Source organism: Triticum urartu, chromosome 5 (assembly GCF_003073215.2).
Source record: "Triticum urartu cultivar G1812 chromosome 5, Tu2.1, whole genome shotgun sequence".
NCBI lineage: Eukaryota > Viridiplantae > Streptophyta > Magnoliopsida > Poales > Poaceae > Triticum > Triticum urartu.
Window position 1 is genome coordinate 661,219,366 of NC_053026.1, and position 23,098 is coordinate 661,242,463.

Below are 23,098 nucleotides of genomic sequence, written 5' to 3' on the forward strand. Positions count from 1 at the left end.
CAAGGTTGGATTCACATATTGCAAATCAGTTGCCGACGAATAAAAAGGTGAAACACTTTCTTGTATGCTATTGGAAATTTTAACATGAGGTGTTTCAAATTGATTAACCAAACCCATCATGTTGTTCATCGGCATATGGATTTGTGGGGTTGCCGATGCATGAGAGTTTGGATACATATGTTGTACGTTGCTAAAATCATAAGAATTTGAAGCATGAAAATTCTTTTGCATCGGCCCTTGCGCATAATTAGATGCATTATTGATAAAACTAGGGCTAGCCGATACATTATGCTCATTAGGTGATCCAGAAACAACATATGAATTATTTGCATCTACAAAGGGGAATTCGGTATTCATATTACCTTTGTAGATTTCAGCAACTTGATGATGATCTCTTCGTAGCAAGAACGGGCTGGAGACCGTTCAAAGCTTCGTCCCCAGCGGAGTCGCCAAAAAGCGTGTTGACACACGAACACGTCCCGTGTACCCTCGACGCCGGGGGTGATGCACCGCAGCTCACGTCAAAGGAGACCCGACCGACAGCGCGATATGCAGGACAGTCGGCGGGCGCTTTTGCAGACCCGAAACCCGCGCACCCGGGAGGGACCCCGTCAAGGATTGCGGCGGCTATGGGCTTCCCTAAGTCGATTCGCTCGCCCCTAGAGCCTCGTGGATCGCTGCCCTTCAACGCGAAGAACGAACGAAGAACGAGAAAGAAAGACACAAGGGTAAGGGATAAAAGTAGATGAACACAAAAGTGTAATTGATAGATTGGCTCGATTGGTGTTGTTTCAATCGGCCGTCACCCCCAAGATATATAAGAGGTGGCTGGACTTCCCGTACAAGCAAAGAATTTATCTAGGCTTTCCTTACAAGAAAATTACATCAATTCACGTCCAAAACCCTAGTCAAATTCGGACTGGTTTATCCGAACTTTCCAAAACTGTTCGGTTTGAACTGGCTGCACCTTGCGGGCCATTTTTGCGGTGGTAAACGATCTCGGATGAAAACAAGCCCAAAAGCAATCTTGACCGTTTCGACGAGACGAACAACTTTTATGTTGAAGGTTTTTTTGATCAGAGATAATCTTGAGGGTCAGATCTGTCTCGCAACACAGGCTATTTCCTCGCGCTACCCGTCACACATGTGTCTGGTGGGGCGCGCCACATCTCGCCTCGTGACAGGGCTGCACTCTGATTGCTCTAACTTTTGCATACGAACTCGGATTTGAATGATTTTTATATCAAAATCGATCGATTCGACGAGACGAAGACAACCCGTGTAGATCATTTTTCCATCCGAGATCATTTGAATAACCTTTTGATCCCATCTTCAACTTCTCGTTCGATTGACTATCACAGCCTCCAACCTGGCAAGTTTTCCATCCGAGTAAGCTTTCCACACCGGCAATGTTTCTACCCGGCAAGCTTTCACACCGGCAAGGTTTCACTCCGGCAAGGTTTGTACTTCAGCAAGGGTTCCTCCCTGACAAGGTTTCTCCCCCGGCAAGATTTCACACCGGCAAGCTTCCACACCGGCGATCTTTCTGTGTCGGCAAGCTTTCCACGCCGGCAAGCCTTCACACCGGAAGCTTTCACACCGGCAAGATTTTATCCCGGCAAGGTTTTCGCCCCGGCATGCTGCTTTATGATCGTGCCACTTTTGAGCGTCAACACCTCTCCCTCGCATCGATCAGATAGTCGACTCAACTACTGGGTGCGAGCGTTTGTCCTTTTTGGATGCCTACTCCGGGTACCACCAGATCCGTCTGTACGAACCCGACGAAATAAAGACAGCTTTTATCACCCCGTTCGGGTGCTTCTGTTATGTCACAATGCCATTCGGCTTGAAGAACGCCGGAGCCACATTTATTCGAATGATTCAGAAGTGCCTGCTCACTCAGATCAGTCGGAATGTGGAAGCATACATGGATGATATTGTGGTCAAGTCACGTAAAGGTTCCGACCTGCTGACCGACCTCGCTGAAACCTTTGCCAACCTCAGAAGGTATGATATCAAGCTCAATCCAGCAAATTGCACGTTTGGAGTTCCAGGCGGAAAGTTACTCGGTTTTCTTGTTTCCGAACGAGGAATCGATGCTAACCCAGAGAAAGTAGGCGCTATACTCTGAATGAAACGCCTTGTGCGTGTGCATGATGTCCAGAAGCTTACTGGTTGCTTGGCCGCCCTAAGTCGATTCATTTCTCGCCTCGGTGAAAAGGCGCTGCCTCTTTACCGACTGATGAAGAAATCAGATACGTTCGAGTGGACTCCAGAATCTGATACAACATTTGCAGAGCTAAAAGCCCTGCTTTCCACCCCGCCGGTGCTTGCTGCTCCAATCAGCAAAGAGCCTCTTTTGCTTTATATAGCAGCCACTGGACAAGTCATCAGTACAGTACTTACGGTCGAGCGGGAAGAAGAAGGAAAAGCGTACAAGGTTCAACGCCCAGTTATTATATTTCTGAAGTCCTGACCCCGTCAAAGCAGATATATCCTCACTATCAGAAGCTTGTCTATGGAATTTACATGACCACGAAGAAGGTTGCACACTACTTCTCGGATCACTCTGTTACAGTCGTCAGCGACGCTCCACTGTCAGAGATTCTGCACAACAGGGATGCAACTGGTCGAGTGGCAAAATGGGCGATTGGACTCCTTCCCTTGGATATCAAGTTTGAGGCAAAGAAAGCTATCAATTCCCAAGCAATAGCATATTTCCTTGCCGAGTGGATCGAACAGCAACTGCCGACTCAAGTTCACTCTGAGCACTGGACCATATTCTTTGATGGATCCAAGATGTTGAGCGGTTCTGGTGCTGGAGTAGTTCTAGTACCCCCCCGAGGAGACAAGCTCAGATATGTCCTCCAGATTCACTTTGATTCCTCCAACAATGAAGCAGAATACGAAGCACTCCTGTATGGGTTGCGCATGGCCATCTCACTCGGCGTCTGTCGCCTCATGGTCTACGGCGACTCAGATTTGGTAGTTAATCAAGTGATGAAGGAGTGGGACGTCAGAAGCGCAGCCATGACTGGTTACTGCAACGCGGTGAGAAAGCTTGAGAAGAAGTTCGAGGGGTTAGAACTCCACCACATCCCCCGATTGAAAAATCAAGCAGTCGATGAATTGGCAAAGATAGGTTCCAAGAGAGAAGCCATTCCCAGCAATGTGTTCTTGGAGCATATTCACACGTCGATGGTTCAGGAAGACCCTTTCACTGAAGAGCCCCCACAACCCAAGAGCGCCACGGATCCGACTGAAGTCGAGGTCCCAGCTGTGGTCGACCTAATCATGCAGGTTCTGGCCATTACTCCCGATTGGACGGTGCCCTACATTGCGTACATCCTCAGGAAAGAGCTCCCTGAGGATGAAGAAGAAGCTCGACAGATCGTCCGCCGATCTAAAGCTTTTACTGTGATAAGAGGGCAGCTATTCAGAGAAAGTGTGACTGGAGTCGGTCAGAAGTGCATAACACCAGAAGAAGGTAGAATGATCCTCAATGACATCCACTCGGGGACCTGTGGCCACCATGCGTCCTCTCAGGCCATCGTGGCTAAAGCATACCGATTTGGATTCTATTGGCCACGAGCAAATGAGATGGCGAAAGATATAGTCGACAGATGTGAAGGCTGTCAATTTTACTCTGATATGTCTCACAAGCCAGCGTCAGCCCTGAAGACAATTCCCCTCGTCTGGCCCTTCGATGTTTGGGGACTGGATATGGTTGGACCACTGAGGACCGGCAGAAGCGGCTTCACTCACGTGCTCGTTGGGTCGACAAGTTTACCAAATGGTTCGAAGCCAAACCCATCAAGAACCTGGACGCTAGCACCACTGTCAGTTTTATCAGAGAATTCACGTTCAGATATGGAGTCCCACACAGCATCATCACAGACAACGGATCGAACTTCGATTCCGATGAGTTCAGAATTTTCTGCGCCTCTCAGGGCACTCGAGTCGACTATGCTTCTGTTGCTCACTCGCAGTCGAACGGACAAGCAGAAAGAGCCAATGGCCTAATTCTCAAAGGACTGAAGCCCCGACTGATGCGTGATCTCAAACACGCAGCAGGTGCTTGGGTTGATGAACTTCCGTCAGTTATGTGGGGTTTAAGGACAACTCCTAATCGGTCGACTGGAAGAACTCCTTTCTTCTTAGTCTATGGAGCCAAAGCTGTTCTGCCAAATGACTTGCTCCACAACGCACCCCGAGTTGAACTCTTCTCCGAAGCAGAAGCAGAGCAGGCCCGTCAAGATTCAGTCAATCTCTTAGAGGAGGAAAGAGAGATGGCCTTGATCCGCTAGACCATTTATCAACAAGATTTGCGTCGATTCCACGCCAGGAATGTGAGGAGTCAGGCCTTTCAAGAAGGAGACTTGGTTCTTCGAGTGGATCAGCAGAAACCACACAAGCTCGCTCCAACTTGGGAATGCCCCTTCATCGTCACCAAAGTTCTCCACAACGGAGCATACCATCTTTACAGTATCGAGCAATAGAAAGACGAGCCACGGGCTTGGAACGCGGAGCTGCTCCGCCCCTTTTATACTTAAACACTCGTTCGAATAAAATGTAATAAGCAACACCTTTTGTAATTCGTTTATCAAAGACAAGAGCTTACGGTTCTCTCATTCGATTGTGTTGTTCTTATTTACTCCTGAAATCCCCCAGTGGGTGGGCTTAGTCGCAAATCCGTTCCGCCTAAGTTCGAAAAAATCCTACCGAGTGAAGAGCAATCCTTCCACTCAGGGGCATAGCTGTAGTCGAGCACTCGCCTAAGTTCTCCCACTAAGAGGCTTAACGGCAGTCGAGCACTCGCCTAAGTTTGAAAAAATCCTACCTAGTGGAGAGCAGTCCTCCCACTCGGGGGCTTAGCTGTAGTCGAGCACTCGCCTAACTTCTCTCACTAAGAGGCTTAATGGCAGTCCAGCACTCGCCTAAGTTTGAAAAAATTCTACCGAGTGGAGAACGGTCCTCCCACTCAGGGGCTTAGCTGCAGTCGAGCACTCGCCTAAGTTCTCTCACTAAGAGGCTTACGGCAGTCCAGCAATCGCCTATGTTTGAAAAAACCCTACCGAGTGGAGAGCAGTCCACCCACTCGGGGGCTTAGCTGCAGTCGAGCACTCGCCTAAGTTCTCTCACTAAGAGGCTTAACGGCAGTCCAGCACTCGCCTAAGTTTGAAAAAATCCTACCGAGTGGAGAGCAGTCCTCCCACTCGAGGGCTTAGCTGCAGTCAAGCACTCGCCCAAGTTCTCTCACTAAGAGGCTTAACGGCAGTCCAGCACTCGCCTAAGTTTGAAAAATCCTACCGAGTGGAGAGCAGTCCTCCCACTTGGGGGCTTAGCTGCAGTCGAGCACTCGCCTAAGTTCTCTCGCTAAGAGGCTTAACGGCAGTCCAGCACTCGCCTAAGTTTGAAAAATCCTACCAAGTGGAGATCAGTCCTCCCGCTCGGGGGCTTAGCTACAGTCGAGCACTCGCCTAAATTCTCTCACTAAGAGACTTAACGGCAGTCTAGCACTCGCCTAAGTTTGAAAAAATCCTACCGAGTGGAGAGCAGTCCTCCCACTCGGGGGCTTAGCTGCAGCCGAGCACTCGCCTAAGTTCTCTCACTAAGAGGCTTAACGGTAGTCCAGCACTCGCCTAAGTTTGAAAAAATCCTATCGAGTGGAGAGCAGTCCTCCCACTCGGGGGCTTAGCTGCAGTCGAGCACTCGCCTAAGTTCTCTCACTAAGAGGCTTAACGGCAGTCCAGCACTTGCCTAAGTTTGAAACCCATCCCTATCCGCAAGGACGATGAGGTGCAGGTCGACTGCAACCTTCTTCTTCGGAGCTGCGGCACAAATACAACGTCCGCTCCATCCCTATCCTCAAGGACGACAAGGTGCAGGTCGACTGCAACCTTTTCCTTTGGAGCTGCGGCACAAATACAACGTCCGCTCCATCCCTACGTGCAAGGACGACGAGGCGCAGGTCGACTGCATCCTTCTCCTTCGGAGCTACGGCACAAATACAACGTCCGCTCCATCCTTATCCGCAAGGACGACGAGGTGCAGGTCGAGTGCCACCTTCTCCTTCGGAGCCGTAGCACAAATACAACGTCCGCTCCATCCCTATCCGCAAGGACGAAGAGGTGCAGCAAGCAAAGTCCATCCAAAGTCAAACACAAGCACATTTGGAGATAAACCAAATTCAGATAAATACTAAAAGGTTCCAAGCAGCAAATCAAAAGTACTCGGGCACCAAGCCCGAAGGAGTTTACCAGTTACAGAAACCACTCGGCATTCCGAGGCAAATTTAAAGTGTATCCAAGTTTCATAAGATTGTTCACTCAGCCGGAGGAGGACTGGCAGGCTCCACGAATGATTCCAGATCGATGCCATCAGCAATCCGAGTAGCGGCAGCAATGAAAGTCTCCATGAAGGACTGGAAGTCGTGCTTTTTGGTGTTAGATACTTTGATCGCAGCCAGCTTGTCTTCACGAACCTCCTTGCAATGGACTCGCACCAGGGACAACGCCACGTCAGCACCACACCAGGCAGAGGATTTCTTCCATTCTTGCACTCGGTCAGGGATCTCGTTCAGTCGAGTCATCAGAGATTCCAGATCATTCTGAAGCGTCGCCTCCGGCCAAAGCGTCGAATCGATTCGACAGACAACCTCCTTCAGGCGTGCGAGGTAGCTTGTGGCGCTGGCGATACGGGACTCCAGTTGGAGCACGTTCATCGCAGTTTCGTCGCAGACCGGGGAAGCGATAGGGTCCAGACCCGTCTCGACCCTTCCAGTTTCTTCGTCAAAGTCTTGACAAAGTTCTGCAGCCGAAAGTCAATTCAATCAACCGAGCAAAATCCGATGGCAAGCATCAACACAGTCGGATTAAAAGAAATACCTCCCAGCATGAGATAAAGCTTCTTGGCGAGGGTCCTCAGATAAGCTTCTGTGTCGTTCATCTTGCGGATCACAGACTCCAACTTTTCGTTTAGGGCGACCTTATCCTTCTTCAGGCTGGTCACTTTGCGGATAGCTTCATTAAGACAAGATGTCAGTCTAGTCACCTCTCCTTCAAGCATTCCGACTGAAGCAAGCTTCTTGTCTGCGAGAGCGGTTTGGTCTTGGGCTGCTTTTTGGGCGGCGGCGAGGTTCGAGTCCTTCTTGTCCAGAGCCAACTTCATTTTCTCTGCAAAAAAAATAATCGAATCAAAAAAGAGATCAAAGAGATATATTGAAATTCAGTCAGCAATCAGTTACCTTCCATACCAGCGGCCTTGTCTTGAGCTTTTTTCAGATTTTGCTGAGCCAATTCCAAGTCCAAGTTGAGTTACCTCTGCTTCTCTTCGAGTTCGGCAAACTTGGAGATAAGAGTACAAGACTTCTGCAGGAGGCAAGAGACAGGTCAATCGATAGGTTCGAAAGCAGTTCATTTTCGAGTGAATAAAACCTAAAGAAGTGGACAACAAGCTGTTCAGACCCCAGTCGACTGCCACCAGTCGACCGCGGTCTCGGGGACTACACCCAGTTGGTGCACTTGGCGTGCCACCACCGGTTCTGATCCCACTCGCCCGGCCCGCCGGAGTCGAGTGTTAGGAGTAAGAAAAAAGAGAAAGAACAATTGCACCGTCAAGAAAAGAAGAACTCAGACCACAGTCGACTGCCAGCAGTTGACCGCGGTCTCGGGGACTACACCCAGTGGGTGCACTTGGCGTGCCCCCACCGGTTCTGGTCCCACTCGCCCAGACCAAGTGGAAGAGCGAGACTACCAAAAACGACAGCAACACCCAGTGGGTGCTCTAATTCAACGCGAACAACAGGAGATTGTGCAGAAGAAGATTTTTCGAGAACAAAAACAGTCGGAAAGTCTACTCACCTGGACGTTGGCCCGAAGAGCGGCACTAGCGTCGTAGGCAGCCTGACTGTTGTCGTGCACTATCTTCACCCGCTCCATCATCATATCAGCCTGCCGGATGGCTTCCGCAGCCGCTTCCGACTGGTTGTCTGGGACGGGGTTGTTGGTGAAAAAATGTGCAGACGACCCAGGTGCAGCTGCTTGAGGCTCCGTGGTGTGGAGTTGGATAGTTGAAGGCACCACAGGCACGGTCGACCGCGTGGGATGCCCACTCGGCAAGGGTGGAGCGAACGTCACAGTGGCCCTGCTCGCATGTTCGGCTTGACAGACGGGAGGCGTTGCAGTTGGTTCCTGCCGAGCCACCCTGCCAGCTGTTACCTTCTTTCTCTTCCTAGGCTTAGGAGCCACATCTTCGTCGTCGTCCGGAAGGTCAATGATGTTGGGTGGAGCTGCAAGACAGAACATTCGACCCCAAGTGAACCACTCGACCCTAAAAGGATCAAGAATCGAAATCGCAAGAGTTCATACCTGGGTTAGAGGTTACCGCATCCTCCATTTCCTCGTCCCGGTACTGGTATGAAGAGGTCCCTGACGTAGCAGCACTGCAAAGGCCCGCACTCAATCAGTTACACCCAATTAATCGAATCCACATAAAGGACAAGTCAGATGGTTACCCGGAGATAGTAGGAACGGCCACTTTGATCCAAGGCAAAGCTTTGGGCGGTTTGGAAGAGATGGCTTTCGGCACTTTCGGCGCTGGAAGTGGCGCGACCTTAGATTGCTTTGGAGGCTTCTCAGTCGGCGTCGGGGAAGACATCCTGGGGCGCTTTGAGGATTGCCCGATTGGCGCAGCCACCAAGTCCAGAGCGCGTGCCGGTTCATGAGTGTGCTTGGACCTCCTCTCCCTGCGAGGAGGCGAGTCGACTTCTTCCTCATCGGTCGATTCATCGCTCTCCTCGTCCTCCTCGGTTTCTGAATGCTCCTCGCCGCTCTCGCCCCCGCTCCCTTCTTCGTCAGCGCCGGGGTCCTGCACTCCACAGGGCATCGAGTACATTTCAATGAGGGCCTGAAAGGATAACAATCAAAAGACATTCAGTCTACCACAAACGGGACACCACGTGGTGAATCGGAAAGGTACTTGATAAAACAGAAATATACCTGCTCCGGCTGGCACGAGTTGTCGAATGGAGTCACCCTCCTGGATCCCCGAGGGTTGTCTTTGTTGCCAGTGATTCCCCTCCACCAATTCTCCAAGATATCCTCGCTGACCTCCTCCGGGTGGATCCGAGTGGTATCCTCGAGCCCAGAGTACATCCACATCGGATGATCACACGCCTGAAGAGGTTGGATGCGTCGACCGAGAAAGACCTCCAGTAGATCCATCCCGGTCACTCCGTCGCGGACAAGCTGGACGACCCGTTCAACCAGCTCCTTGACCTGCGCTTTCTCTTCTGGAACTACCTTCAGGGGAGCAGGCTTCTCCACACGAGCCAAGGAAAAAGGAGGAAATTCAGTCGACTGGCCAGGGTTGGCTGATCCTTGCAGTAAAACCAAGTCGACTGCCAGCCCCGAACCGAGTCAGGAAGGATCATCGCTGGGAAATTACTCTTGCTCCTCATCTGGATCCCCAGACCACCGCACATGTGGATCACCCCGCGTCCTCTCGTCACTCGACTTGGCCTTTTTGACCGACTGGGAACAGCAAGTGAAGATGTGTTTGAAAAGCCCCCAGTGCGGTCGACAGCCCAAGAAGTTTTCGCACATGGACACGAAAGCGGCCAGATAGACTATGGTGTTCGGAGTGGTGGAGCTGAGCCCCAAAGAAGTTCAAAAAACCCCGGAAGAAAGGGTGGGGAGGCAGCGAGAATCCACGATCTACGTGGGTTGCTAGGAGGACGCACTCACCCTCTCTAGGCTGCGGCTCGGTTTCGTCCCCCGGGAGCAGAGCCGACTTGTGGGGGATCAATCGCCCCTCCACCAGGTCGTCGAGGTCATCCTGCGTGATTGCCGAGCGGATCCAGTCGCCCTGGATCCAGCCCGTCGGCAGGCCGGACCTCGACGAGGATCCGCCCCGGCTGGTCCGCTTGCCCTTCGCCTTCGCGGTCGCCTTCTTCGCGCGTTCCAGCGCCGCCGTCTTATCCTTCCCCATGGTGGCAGATCGAGCTCGAACGGAGGTCCGGCGACGAGGCGGAAGCGAGAGTGGCGGAGAGATTGGGAGAAAGAGAAGAGAGAATGGGGGCGTGCGGAGCAGAGGCCTGCCCGAGACCTTTTATAAGACCTCCCTCCGAGTGGCTGACTAGTGGACCCAAGCTATCTAAACAAATCCCGCAACAGTCGCGCGCGCAGTACGTGGCGAAAAAGGTGGCGCGGGGATCGAGGAACTTACCTAATCTGTCCTGATAACCTCGTTTCCTCCCGTCTGGCGCGCTTCCCAAAATTCAAATCCTGCGAAATCCGCGGAGAGCGGAACAACCTGTTAGACTGAAGACAAACACCCTCTACATCATCATTCGGAATTCAACCATGAAAGTTCACTCGACAACAACCAAGCATGGACCAAGGCGACTGAGAAAGGAGTCGACGTCGTCTCCTCGACTCATTGTTTCAGGACAAGGCATATTCATAGCACAAAGAGTGGGTCGGAAGTGTTCTCAACCCCTTCCTCACTCGAACCCTGATCCATTCCGGGGCTAATGATGAAGCTATGTACCTAGGGTAGGGTCATGGACCTGTCCAGCATACCCTCCCCGAGGACATCTTTGCAAAGAATCAGAAGCAGTCGAAGAGAAAACGTCATCCACTCGACCATGAAGATGTGCTCACTCGACTTCCTTGAAGACACTCGACCACCTTGAAGACACTCGACCACCAAAAGACGAGAAGCCCTCCACTCTACAACGGTCGTGACTTAAACTATAGCATTATGGGAATTTATAACACTATTGTAGACGTTACCAGTAACGCCCCACCTTTATGAACATTGAACCCTGTGTAACGGAGGGGAGTTGGGGTCCTGGCGCACTCTATATAAGCCACCCCCTCCTCTGGGACAAGGGTTCACACTTTTGTAAACACACACACACACACACACACACACATATAATCCAGTCGACCGCCTCAGGGCACCGAGACGTAGGGCTGTTACTTCCTCCGAGAAGGGCCTGAACTCGTAAAACTCGTGTGTACAACTACTCCATAGCTAGGATCTTGCCTCCTCATACCTACCCCCCATTCTACTGTCAGTCTTAGATCCACGACAGGTGGCACCAGTGAAAAAAACATGTCATAGTCCATGAGATGAGCCAATGTACTGGATTCTAGGAAGCCTCGATACTGCTCTCCCCCAATGGACATAAGACTGGGCGGGGCATATGATGGCATCACCACCTTCTTCAGTCCCGTGCTCTTTTGGAAAATTATGCAAACCACATACTCCTCCTACCAACATACGTAAACCAAAATAGTAAAGATCAATAATTGTCACTAGCTAGATATGTATGTACAAGAGAATTCATCAATCATGAGTACTACTAGTCAAGGACAAAAAATACCTTGGAAGACAGATTAATGGTGGCGGCTTCAACTATGTTGGTGGGCAAGTTGGGTGCCGGCTGCTTGTCGATCTCGATTCTGTACTCATGCATGATCCATTTTGTCTCCCCCCATAGAGGCCCACCCCTTGTAGAAGGCCAGTGTATTATTCATGCCGATGAGACTTTTGGTCGGCAGTATAATAATGTCCTTGTCCTTTGGGTAGCCTTCCAATAGCCAGCATTCATAGCCCGGTTGGTCCGTATCCCGGTGTGGTACTTGAGGTCCTTGTAGGAGAATAAGTATCGCTCCTTCTCCCCCATGTTTACCTCATTTGGGGATTCCATAGCTCGTATTTTTGCATATCCACCTCCCTTACTATCGTCGTGTCGTAGGCTTTCGTCGGAACCTTGGGGACCAGGTAGAAGATGATGATCTCCATGTTCGTCGGGTGAAACCTGAACCCTGGCGGCAAATTAAATTGTTGTTTCTGTTGCTGAACTTGAAGGTGGCTTGCCATGGTGAAGGCTCTTTGGCAAATGTGTGCTGGTTTGGAACAAATGTTGGGGGCATTGATAGATATGTATCTATCTGTGGAAGGAATTCAATGATATATAGAGATATAGGAGGGAGATGCTTAAATAGGACCGAATGCATGTATTGGCAAGATACTTTCTGGAGAAGCTTTGACGTTGCCCGGGCTTTGTTTAATTTGTTTTTATTGGCATTGGACGGATGTATGTGATATAGCTAGATAGATAGACATGCCTGCTTATCGTTTAGAACTGTATGCTGCTTGTGTTGTTGTGTTGGCCATGTCAAGGTGGTGAAAAATGTCACTTGTTTTAACAAATGTAAGTGCCATTTTAGGAAGTGTTTATACAGTTTAAGAAAGGTTAGCAAAATTTTAAAAATGTTTCATACATTCAAAAAATGTTCACTAGTCCAAAAAAAATTATGACATTTTTAAAGATTTGGATGCAATGTAAACCAAAATGTTTTTCTAATGTAAAAATATGTACACCGAAGTTGGGAGCGCCACACTACCCATCATGATCCGGCCCCGATGGCAAGCATCTAGTACACAGAAGTTGCAGGCAGCAGAGGCGATGGCGCCATTGACAACAACACGTTGTAGTCCATGAGAGGAGCCAATGTACTGGATTCGAGGAAGCCTCGATACTGCTCTGCCCCAATAGACATAAGAATGGGTGGGGCATATGATGGCATCACCACCTTCTTTCGTCCTATACTCCTATAGAAAATTCTGCAGACAACATACTCCTCCTACCAACATACATAAACCAAATTAGTTAAAATCAACAATTGCCACTAGCTAGATATGTATGTACAAGAGAATTCATTAGTCATGAGTACTACTAGTCAAGGACTAAAAATACCTTGGAAGACACATTAATGGTGGCGGCTTCGACGATGTTGGTCAGCAAATTGGGTGTCAGCTGCTTGACGATCTCAATTCTGTACTCATGCATGATCCAGTTTTTCTTCCTCCCCCTAGGGGCCCTGCCCTTGTATATATAGAAGACCAGTGTCTTCTTCATGTTGATGAGAATTTTGGTCAGCGGGGTAGAATGATCTCCTTCTCCTTTGCGGTAGCCTTCCAATAGCCAGCGTTCATGGCCCGGTTGGTCCGTATCCCGGTGAGGTACTTGAGGTCCTTGTAGGAGAAGACATATCGCTCCTTCTCCCCCATGTTTACCTAATTTTGGAGATTCCGTAGCTCGTATTTTTTTCATATCCACCTCCCTTACTATCATTGTGTTGAAGGCTTTCGTCAGAACCTTGGGGACCAAGTAGAAGATGATGATCTCCATGTTCATCGGGTGAAATCTGAACCTGGCGGCAGATTCAGCTGTTATTTCTGCTGCTGAACTTGAAGGTGGCTTGCCATGGTAAAGGCTCTTTTGGGAAATGTGTGCTAGTTTGGAACAGATGTTGGGGGCAACGATAGAGATATGTCTATCTATGGAAGGAATTCAATGATATATAGAGATATAGGAGGGAGATCCATAAATAGGACCGAATGCATGTACTAGCAAGATACTTTCCAGAGAAGTCTTGACGTTTTCTGGGCTTTGTTTAATTTGTTTTTATTGGCATTGGATGGATGTATGCGAGATAGCTAGATAGATAGACCCGGGTCCCTATCGTTTACAACTGTATGATGCTTGTTGAGGGAATCCTAGATTAGGGGGTGTACCGGATGGCCGGACTATACCTTCGGGGACTCCTGGACTATGAAGATACAAGATTGAAGACTTCATCCCGTGTCCGGAAGGGACTTTCCTTGGCGTGGAAGGCAAGCTTGGCGTTACGGATATGTAGATCTCCTGCCATTGTAACCGACTCTGTGTAACCCTAGCCCTCTCCGGTGTCGATATAAACCGGAGAGTTTTAGTCCGTAGGACGAAGGACAATCATACCATAGGCTAGCTTCTAGGGTTTAGCCTCTCTGATCTCGTGGTAGATCTACTCTTGTACTACCCATATCATCAATATTAATCAAGCAAAGACGTAGGGTTTTACCTCCATCGAGAGGGCCCGAACCTGGGTAAAACATCGTGTCCCCTGCCTCCTGTTACCATCCGGCCTAGACGCACAGTTCGGGACCCCCTACCCGAGATCCGCCGGTTTTGACACCGACATTGGTGCTTTCACTGAGAGTTCCTCTGTGTCGTCACTTTTAGGCCCGATGGCTTCTCCGATCATCAACAGTGATGCGATCCAAGGTGAGACTTTTCTCCCCGGACAGATCTTCATATTCGGTGGCTTTGCACATCGGGCCAATTCGCTTGGTCATCTGGAGCAGATCGAAAGCTACTCCCTTGGCCATCAGGTCAGATTTGGAAGTTTGAACTACACGGCCGACATCCGCGGAGACTTGATCTTCGATGGATTCGAGCCACAGCCGAGCACGCCGCACTGTCACGATGGGCATGATTTAGCTCTGCCACCGAACAGTGCCCTGGAGGCCGCACCTGTGTCCGCTCCGACCCCTAGCTCGGAGCCGATCACTCCAATTGAGGATGGGTGGTTAGACACCGCCTCGAGGACTGCAATCTCTATGGCGATCGAGCCGAACACCAGCCCTATTCTCTGTGAAGCCCGTGACTACAAGGAGCCGGACTCCTCTCCAGACTCCGAGCCCTCCGTGCCCCGACCGATCGATTGGGCGCCGATCATGGAGTTCACCGCCGCAGACATCTTTCAGCACTCGCCCTTCGGCGATATTCTGAATTCACTAAAGTCTCTCTCTTTATCAGGAGAGCCCTGGCCGGACTATGGTCAACAAGGTTGGGATGCGGATGATGAAGAAATTCAAAGCCCACCCACCACCCACTTCGTAGCCACTGTCGATAATTTAAACGACGTGCTCGACTTCGACTTCGAAGACATCGACGGTATGAACGACGATGTAGGAGATGAACACGAACCAACGCCTATAAGGCACTGGACAGCCACCTCATCTCATGATGTATACATGGTGCACACACCCAAAGGAAGTGACGACGAGGAACACAGGGATGCAACGAGGGATCGTTGACTCGAAAAGCAATCAAAGCAGCGACATAAGCGCCGCTCCAAGCCTGCCTCGACAGAGACAACAGCCATACAGACCCAGCCATAGAGCAGGACGAGCCGGCGGACGATGAACATGCCTTCGAGCAAGCGTCCGAACAGGGAAACTTCGATAAACAAACTGAACACCCCGTCCCTGGCGAAAACAACAGTCCGGACAACCTTACGCCAGATAAACTCATGGTGCAGAAGAACCTCCACAAAAGGCTCGTCGCCACTGCGCATAGCCTGAAAAAGCATAAGCGAAAGCTCAAAACTGCGGAAGATACACTCAGAATCAGATGGAGCAAAGTACGCAACACCGCAGAAAAATATGCCGGAAGTCGCCGCACAAAAAGCTATCCAAAGCGAAAGCTACTGCCTAAATTTGACGAGGAGGCCTTAGAGCCCCCGCAGTCAAAAAATAGGAAAGTCATCCGGTCGGATGGACGACCGCATGACCAGCATGGAGCGGCAAGCGGTGCCGCACACAAGCCGGCACGCGATCCACCAAAGGATCCACATCAAAAAGACGGCCTAGCCAGATCAATATACGGGCCAAGAAAGCAAGCTCTAGTAAGCAATGCAACACAACAAATATCCGAACATCACGGCACACCCAAATACAGGGGTGCCGCACACCCCCTATGTTTCACCGATGAGGTGCTGGACCATGAATTTCCAGCGGGATTCAAGCCCGTGAACATAGAGAAGTACGATGGAACAACAGACCCTGGGGTCTGGATCGAGGATTATATCCTCCACATACACATGGCCAGAGGAGATGACATCCACGCCATAAAATACTTACCCCTCAAGCTTAAAGGGCCAGCCCGGCATTGCCTCAAAAGCCTTCCCGAAAACACCATTAGAAGTTGGGAAGAGCTTGAGGATGCTATCCGGGCAAATTTTCAAGGGACCTATGTCCGCCCTCCGGATGCAGACGATCCCAGTCACATAACTCAACAGCCCAAAGAGTCAGCCCGGAAATTCTGGAACCGATTTCTTACTAAAAAGAATCATATAGTCGACTATCCGGACGCTGAAGCCCTAGCAGCTTTTAAGCACAACGTTCGAGATGAATGGCTCGCCAGACACCTCGGCCAAGAAAAGAAAAGAACAATGGCCGCATTAACAAGCCTCATGACCCGCTTTTGCGCAGGAGAGGACAGCTGGTTGGCAAGATGTAGCACCAGCGACCCATGTGCATCCGAAGTTAGGGATGGAAACGGAAAACCCCGGCGCAGCAAGGACCAGCGCCGGAATAAGGGAAACAGCCCAAAGAGCACGGCGGTCAACGCCGGATTCAAAAGCTCGCGGCAGAATCAGAGAAAGTCGTCCCTGAAGGATAACAGGGACGAGCTATCCAACTTAAACAAAATCTTGGACAAGATATGTCAAATACACAGTACTCCCGGGAAGCCTGCGAACCATACCCACAGAGATTGTTGGGTTTTCAAGCAAGCCGGCAAACTCAACGGTGAACACAAGGGGCTCGACACACCAAGTGAGGACGACGACGAACCCCACAAGCAGAGCACCAGAAAACAAAAGGATTTCCCACAAGAAGATAAAACAGTACACTTACTTCACGTGACGAACAGAACGGCACCACCACAGATACGCGCCATACAGCCTATATCCCAAAGGAGTCTCGCCAATGGTTCTTAAAACCGATCACCTTCGACAATCAGGATTACTCTAGAAGTATCCGAAACGCAGGCTGGACTGCCTTGGTATTAGATCCAATAAACGGCGGACTCCATTTTACAAATATCCTGATGGACGGCGGCAGTGGTCTAAACCTGTTATACTAGGACACAATCCGCAACATGGGGATAAACCCAACCAAAATTTGCCATAGCAAAACCTCCTTTCAAGGGGTAACGCCAGGCTCGGATGCCCGTTGCATGGGTTCTCTCCGGCTAGAAGTTATGTTCGGCTCCCTCGATAACTTCCGTTGCGAACAGCTAACTTTCCACGTCGCCCCATTCTCAAGTAGCTATCAAGCACTGCTGGGACGCGAAGCTTTCGCCCGCTTTAACGCAATACCGCATTATGCATCTCTTATGCTTAAGATGCCCGGTCCACGAGGCATCATCTCATTAAAGGGAAAACATTGAGTATTCCTCCCACGCGGAAAATAGTGCGGCTGCCTTGTCAGCCCCACAATAAAGAGGTTTCACCAGCCAAAGCATCGAAACAGGTCGTCAAGACCACGGACACGGCTAGATGAGTCCGGCATAAACATACAATAGATAAAGGCTTAATAACCGTATACCCCTGCACTAGGGGCTCCGTGCATATAAAACAAGAGACAATAAAGCCCAATTTTACCCATTTCGATTTATACTTTGTTTATTTAGTATAACTCATGTTCGGCACGATCTTTCTTTAACTAAGTTCCTCTCTTTTACAGATGAACAACGTGCTACACCCGTCCAGGATACGGCACAACGGAGACACAGGCACAGACGTGCAACAGGGACCCGTTCCAAGGATTCTTTTCAGATTAAGACCATGCATAAATATTTTTTACTGTCTCTTGTTGATACACATCCCCTGGTTTCTTGGTATAACCAAGGAGGAGGCTGGCGTTTTGGCATGTGGCTACGTTAGAGTTTTGCGCGTACCTAGACACTAGGGGCTTATTACTAAGGGCGTTACCCCGTCCGCCCTCATAAAGACCGAATACCTTAGGGAGTGTTCGGCGTCGCGAGTTTGGCCTTATATGCATCAGCTCCGAATCATGTCTTTGGTCAAATGTTGGGTTTGCCCGGCTCCTGTGTTTTGCTGCCTTACGTTCCGCTCTATCGGCTAAGGCGGCACCAGGAGAACTACTGCGATTGTGCCCCGGTTCGGCCAGGCGAGCACCTCAGTAGAGAAAGCCGAAAACTGACTGTCATGATATAGCGCGAGACTGGTCAACCACTCAATGACTTACCGGAATCTTTAGGATTCCTCCGCATTAACGAAGGGCCGTTTCCCGGCCAGGCACATACGCGCCCCGAGTTCGGGCGAGCGCAGGCGCCACCAGGGGCTATATAAGTAGCCTCAATGTCAAACTCCTCTAGCTAAGTGAAAGTGATAAAGCATCATAGTCCGATTGCCTAGTTCTCTGCGCTATCACCTCCTTTGTAGGACCAAGACATTGGATCAAGTGTGAAAATGCGCCTTCTGCGAACACCCCCGCATTATGTGCGTGGGGGCTGAAGCCGACGACTGCCATCTTTCAGATTATATACACGTATATGTTAAACGGCCGCACATGAGGTATTCCAATACTTGCAGGCACAAGTATAAAAAGCTTCTACAATTAACAAAATATTGTTTTACAATAATACATGCTATTCGAATATAGTATCCTTCGAGCACTGCGTCTCTATTAAACGAGCGCCTTGTAGAACTTCCTAAAAAGAGCGCTCGGCGGGTACTCGGCTTCCATCCGAGTCTGGGGATGCAACAGTGGTGGCTTCCATTTCTGCCCAGTAAGTCTTGACACGGGCAAGAGCCATCCGCGCACCCTCTATGCACGCTGACCTCTTCATCGCATTGATATGCGGCGCCGCACCAAGGAACTGCTACACCAAGTTGAAATAACTTTTCGGCTCTGGCCTCTCTGGCCACAGATGATTCATCACATACTTCATGGCAAGTCCGGACAACCTATTTAGCTCGGCCCATTCGGCCAAACGATCGGCTAATGACAGTGGACGCTTTGGATTGTGGAACTGCGACCAGAAGAGCTTTTCCACTTCGCGATCTTCTTGATCTTGGAAGTGTTCGACCGCATCTACGGCACTCGATGCTAAATCCAGATAGGTGTCTGCCGTACTCCACATCTGGTCTAACGGAGCATGTTTAGGATCACAGAACTTCCTCCACGGCATAAAGGGCTTTCCAGCCGCGATCTCGCCGGCCTGACGTAGCTCCTCCTTCATAGCTCTCATCGTAGAGCGAGCATCCTTGGCATCGGCAACGGCCTTCTTCAGGTCCGTCCGTTCCGCCCGATCTTCTTTTTCAACAAGCTTGTAACGGTCAGCAGTGTTCTTCAGCCTCACGGCCATCTCGGCCATTTCCTTCTTGCTTCGGCAGTGAGCAGCCTGTTCGGCTTTCAGCTCTTCAATTGCCTTTCCGACAGCCGCATCACTTTTCCTGGCTTGCTCCTTGGCTCGGGCAAGTTCCGCCCGAAGATTCTCCATGGCAGCAGCACCATCTGCATCAAGCACACACATTGTAAGATACTGGCATAAAGCTCCTCTTACCAGGCGCCGCCGACGGAATTACATACCTTGTGCCTCGTCAAGCCGCTTGTGGACAAGCGCGATGTCGGCATCTGCCACGTCAAGTTGCCGCTTTATCTCGGCAAATCCATCAGTCCGGCTGGCCACCGGACACTTCGCCACCTACGTATAAAGGCGGCATATTAGACCTGGGATTATGATCCTCTGTGCGCCGTCACTTTTGACAACACACAGAGTCTCAGGGGCTACTATCTACACATGGCGCATCTTATTTATGCGCAACTGTCCAAAAGGGTACATTATTTCGCGTACCTCAAAACCTGTCAGTAAACTCCTGATGGCCTCGTACAATCCTCTCTCCGCGGATGAAATCCTCTCAATCACCGTACCCATCAATGCACGGTGCTCCTCTGAGATGGATGCTCGCCCTAGCAGATCCTTCAGCTCCTCCGACCACGCACCAGATGGCGTCGGACTCGTCCGATGGCCCTTTTCGAAGGTCGGACGCGGAGGGCTTTGGGGGCCATATGACTACCTTCCGGCCCCGCCGGATTTGGAGAAACCCTCCGCGACGATACCTCAGGGTCGCCCGCCTCGCAAGGCGGTACGGCAGGGGGAGGCTTTCCGCTCTCCATCATCTCCGGAAGAAGTTCCCCGAAAGACGAGCTCTGCTGAGAAGGGCTAAGGTCCGAGCTACAAGGTAAATTTTCCATTACTTTTCTTAGATATAAAGAAGGGATTTCTCTCGTTTCTTAAAAAGAAAACTCCTCTCTACTTACGGCTCGGTGGAGGGCTGATCCCCTTGAGGGCATAATTCGGACGAAGTATCCCCCAGCAAAGGACCCTCTGGCGAAGATTTCTTCCCCCGCTTTAAGGCCATGGTCTCCGGGTCTTCAGAGGCGGTCCTCTTCTTCCCCTGAGGAGAGGAATTTTCGATTCCTCCCTTCCGAACAACCTCCTTTGAGAAGGCTGTAGCTTCCTTGTCCCCTCCCTCGCTTACCTTTGAAGGCACAACCTCTGACATCCTGACTAGCACGGGACCCGGCGTGGTCTCGGGGAGGGTCCGGACACCTGATTAGCTTTGCTTTCGCTACCCACTCCTGTTTAAAGGACAGCTCTTTTAGGGGCAATTTTATGATAAATATACGGATAGCGGGTCTGGGCACAAGGCTACTTACTTGAGTATCCGGACGATTGCAGCTTAGACCTGCGTCCTCCGTAGAATCCGGACACACTACTTGTGGTCCGAAGAACAATTTGTACATCTCCACGGGCGTCATGCCAAGAAAATGTTGGAGAACTCGTGGTCCCTCCCGGTTGAACTCCCACAGGCGGAGGGGGCGACGTTTGCAGGGCAAAACTCGACGAATTAACATAACCTGCGTCACCATCACCAGACGGATGTCTCTTTCCAGGAGATCTCGGATGTGGCCCTGCAACAGGGGCACGTCCTTTGCCGGCCCCCAGTCCAGCCCCGTATTGACCCATGACGCCAGTCGTGGCGGGGGACCCGAGCGAAAGGCAGGTGGCGCCACCCACTTAGGGTCCCTGGGAGCGGTAATATAAAACCACTCTCGTTGCCATAAGCTGGAGTCCTATTGACAAGAGCCCTTGGGCCATGGAGTACCAGCGTTCTTGCTTATAAAAGCACCTCCGCACTTCGCGTGCCGTCCCTCGATCATCTTCGGCTCTACTTTGAAGGTCTTGAGCCATAGTCCGAAGTGAGGAGTGATACGGAGGAAGGCTTCACACACGACGATGAATGAGGAAATATGGAGGATGGACTCCGGGGCTAAGTCGTGAAATCCCTGCCCATAATAATACATGAGCCCCCTCACAAAGGGATCCGTCGGGAAGCCTAGCCCCCGAAGGAAGTGAGACATGAACACCACACTCTCACCGGGCTTGGGAGTGGGAATGACCTACCCTTGAGCAGGCAGCCTATGCGAGATTTCGCCGGTCAAGAACCTGGCCTCTCTCAACTTCAGCACGTCCTCCTCTGTGACGGAGGAGGGCATCCATCGGCCTCGAAGGTCGGAACCGTACATTGTCGAAGGTCCGAAGCACCTGAAATCTGGAACCTTGGGTGTTGGAACTCGAGGCGAAGGGCGAACTCGTTTGAGATTGAAAGAAAGGAGTAAGGCCTTGGTCTCTTTATAAGGGGTTGAATACCAAGGGCCTTCCCCGTGAACGTTTGGGACTCGCCTTTGATCGAGAAAATATACCAACGGGTACGCACTAGTGCAGAACCGGGCAATAGCACCGGTTCGTAAGGCCCTTTAGTGTCGGTTCCATAACTGGCACTAAAGTGTGGTCACTAAAGGCCCCCCCTCTAGTACCGGTTCAGCACGAACCGGTGCTAAAGGGCAACCACGTGGCACGAGCCAGCTCCGGGGGCCGGGAGCCCTTTAGTACCGGTTGGTAACACCAACCGGTACTAAAATGTTTGGGGTTTTTTTGGTTTTATGATTTCTTTTTCATTTAATTTTGTGTTTTCCATTTTAATTCTTTTTCTTTTGCTGGTATTTTACGATACTACACATTGTACACGTTATGCATATACATATATATATATATATATATAAATAGAATTTCTAGTAGAACCAATCATATATATATCATCAATGTCTCACAAACCACCATATTAATTCACACATACACACATGTATAGCTATATACAATTTCTCCTACATATGCATGTTGCCTTCGGAGCCAGTGGCATTAGCCTAATTGGTGCCTTTGGAGCACGATGACAATTAGAAGTGGTTCATGACCTGGTCGATGGGGGCGGTAGCGGGTAATAGTATTCTCCCTTCGGATTTATGACCTGGCCGAGCAAAAATCCGGCTATTTCCTCTTGTAGTGCTTTTATGCGCTCCGTTCCTAGGAGCTTGTCCCGCACCTCTTTGAACTGTTAAGAAGGAGATCAATATGTATGTGTATTAGTTGTGTGACTACATATCGATAATGGTGTAAAAATTGTGAATAGTGTTCTGACAAGCGTACCCATTCCTATCTTTGACATCTGCTCCTTTCGGACGCCATCATGCGAATGTTCTTGCAAACGCAGAATGCACACAGATTAGTCCCCTGTGCCTGCTTCAGGTCCTTTATTACGAGAATGGAATTTAATTTGATCAGATAATAATTAATCAAGCATGATAATTAAAGAGATGGCAGCTAGCTAGCTAGCTAGTACTACTTAATTACTTACCTTGGGTCAAAACCATTTCAGCTGTCGTTTCCATTCGCCTTCCATGACGCTAATGAACCTTGCCCAAGCCCTGCCCGCCAACAAAGAAAATGAATAAAGGGGTTATTAAATAGTTCATATCATGAAATGACGAACTAAATAGGCCGAGATATATAGTTAATAATGATTGAAATTACCTGTTGACTATCCCAAACAAGATGTTATAGTCACTATTTGCTTTGAGTAGTGAGTCTAGTATTTGAACTGTTCTGGCGTCAACTTTAGTGATACACAAGATCTAGTGAAATCTGCATGCACACACGTTTGCATGTCTTAATTAAGCGGGCATATGTAAGCAAAAACATGTAGCTAGCTAGTAGGCAAAAACAGAGAATTTGTAGTACAAGAAAGTGTGACTCACTGGAAGTTGTAAGGAAGTAGTATATCTTCATTGTATTTGAGGTGCTTCAAGAACTCTAGCATGCTGTCCTCTACCTGCTTTTCATGATGCTTGTTTATTGTCCATGTGTATTCATTAACGGTGTTTGGGTCAATGAACCCAATGCCATAGCGTCCACCTTTTCTCATTTCATACATCTTCATCCTGCATAATACCACAGAAAAGAATATAGTGAGGATAATTATAGGTAATGATTGATCAAAAGGATCACTACAGCTAGCTTGAGACTTAAATTACAGAAAGAAATCAC

At 49.9% G+C, this 23,098-nt stretch overlaps 2 pseudogenes; both read right to left on the reverse strand.

Moving 5' to 3' along the window:
* Positions 1–7,166: 7,166 nt before the first annotated feature.
* On the reverse strand, positions 7,167–11,892 carry LOC125507692 (annotated as a pseudogene).
* Positions 11,893–12,449: 557 nt separating this feature from the next.
* LOC125507693 lies at positions 12,450–13,284 on the reverse strand (annotated as a pseudogene).
* Positions 13,285–23,098: the final 9,814 nt, after the last annotated feature.